Genomic DNA, 2,600 nt, shown 5'->3' with positions numbered 1-2,600 from the left:
CTTTCTGTTTCAGTTCAAAAATCCCGAGTAAATAAAGGCTTTCCTGCCTTCCATGATATCTCAGCTTCCATATTTCATTATTTAAGCCACAACACTGCTTCGTAAAAATCTTCTTATGTCCCATACAACAGGCCTTTTCCAATTTTATATTTCTATTAAATAATACTTTACTGAAGGAGATGAGTACCCAATAATTTTGTATTCAAGTATCAAACCACTGAGTAAGCTCTAGATTTGGAAATTTATTTAAACAAACTCTTCTGCATACGATCTTTAAGCTTTATGTAAATTCTAATGATTACCTGTCTGGAAAATAATCCCAGTAGCATCATCTTAGATAGTTTTCATTCAAACAAATGGCAAAATGCCAAAATTGATGTATTCAGCCTTTCGATGTCAGTTTGGTTCCATGTTTGAAACTGGTCTTTTTTTTAATGTATGTATTGTTAAATACCTTGGTATCAAATCTAAAAATATCCATCTGGTGACAGAATTGACATATCATCAGTACTGGCAAATATATGCATATTAAATCAATAGTACCAATAGTGCTATCATTAGCACAATTATCAGTCATTCAGAAATGAGCTTCATAAGGAATCAAAGGACAGCCTATCCATATCAGCCATTGCTTCTTCAGCTTAAATAGACAGGTTAGCTATCTGTTGTTGAGAGGCTAGAGGGTTTATGTAGTCAGTGCCGTCAATGAATTTTAATGCATTCTAATGTGTTTATTCCTTTTCAGAGGACAAGTGGATTTCCATCCCATCCATAAGATAAATCATTTCTAAATTCCTTTGTGACTTCCAGACAGAGATCCAGCTGATTCATAGGATATTTCTTTTGCAGAGAAAAAGGATGAATTAATGAAATCTTCTCATGTGATGTTTTCACTTTGCACTCTAGAGACTGAGCAAGTTGGCTTCTTTGTGCTGCTTACAGACAAAAGTCAGAACAATACCTATGGTACATAAACAAAGCAAGAAACACTTCTTTTGAATACTAACAAATAGCATGCCATACAGATCACAGGGGCTTGTTTTTTGAATGGCATTTTTTATAATGAGAGATAGAAAGATTTGATCATATAAGATGCTAACTGTTGTGTTTTATGCTGTAGTAAGGATCAAGACACCTCAAATATAATAGAATCATTGCCAAAATCACTATGATATTAGACAGTATACTATACCCACAAAGGCTTCCAGATTTTGCACAAATCTTTATACAGAAATGTTCTTATAGGATATGAGCAACTAACTGATGTTCACATTTATTCATCAAACCACAGGTGTTTGTTAGTGCTAGAGTCCGTTATCAATGTCATCATGATCATATGAAGATTTCAGTGCTTTGATGGTTTTTTCATTATCTCATTCCTTCCTTTCAAAAATATTTCTTGATTACCTATAACAGGCTAAGTTCTTACTAAGTAATGGTAATTACTGATCACAGTAGGATTTTATTCTTTCAGTCTTTTAGCTCAGTGTATATTACATGTATGATTCTTCAAAAAATCATAATTATAAAATGATACGGAAATCACAAAAAATAGGTAAGAATGTTGTGATACTACTTAATGTAACTCTGAGTAAACCATTCTATTCTACTCCTGAATCACTTATCATAGATTTATAAAATAAGTAAGATCCACTGGATAAAAAACAAGGATAGAGAAACTTCTTGGGTAAAAAGCAACAACAAAAACAAACAACACAAAAAAAAAAACATCGTGTGGACACTGACGTAAATATATTTAGGCACAAGAGAAAATTTTATGGAATCTGAATTATGATCTTGTCCTTCTACCTCAAACCAAAGACACCAAGACCCTATTTAAGACATAACCAAAGCGTTATATGACTCGGAGCATAGCACAAGTAGTACAGTCTCTGCCTACCAGACACTAGGCCTTGACTCAAACCTCAGTAATGCCTCTGCTGAGAAACAATGTTATTTTTACATCTACACATGCTTTTAACCAATTACACTGTTCTAGTTATCTGTATATATGTGTATGTAATACACACACTCAAATACTTATAAATTCCTTAAAGTCAGTGGGTTTGCTTCCTATGGCTTTGAAAGGCTGTTTTTTGTTTGTTTGTTTTGTTGTGTTTTGTAGTAATAGTAGTAGTGGTAGTAGGGCTGAAACCAATGTTTTATGCATGCTAGACAATGTTACTAACACTCTAACTCCAAAACCTTTTAGTCTTTGATTTGCGTATATATGTCGGTATGGGTGAGGGTGGTGGAGAGTGGAGGGAAGATTAAATATTCCTGGAGGAAAAGAAAAGTATTTTTTTAAGAATGACCTCATGAGAGAAGAGCATGAATTCTCACTAGCAAATATTAATTACTTCCTCTCATGCTGTTGTTTCTTACCTATCCCAGTTTACAGACCCACTTTTGCAGAAGAAGGATGAAGGCTCGCAGGGAGCCTTGGTTAGTGTGTGAGTAGTGAGCTACACCTGATCCACATTTGCCTGTCTAGTTTCAAACCCATTCTATTCCTACCATCTCAGGAGACCAGTTTAAAAGGAATATGTAAGGCAGTTTTATCAAATGAAATCTCAAAACTGAAAAGCTGTTATTTGTTG

Source organism: Perognathus longimembris, chromosome 21 (genome assembly GCF_023159225.1).
Source record: "Perognathus longimembris pacificus isolate PPM17 chromosome 21, ASM2315922v1, whole genome shotgun sequence".
Taxonomy (NCBI): Eukaryota; Metazoa; Chordata; class Mammalia; order Rodentia; family Heteromyidae; genus Perognathus; species Perognathus longimembris.
The sequence above is the reverse complement of the archived record's forward strand: the minus strand, read 5'-3'. Positions refer to the sequence as shown.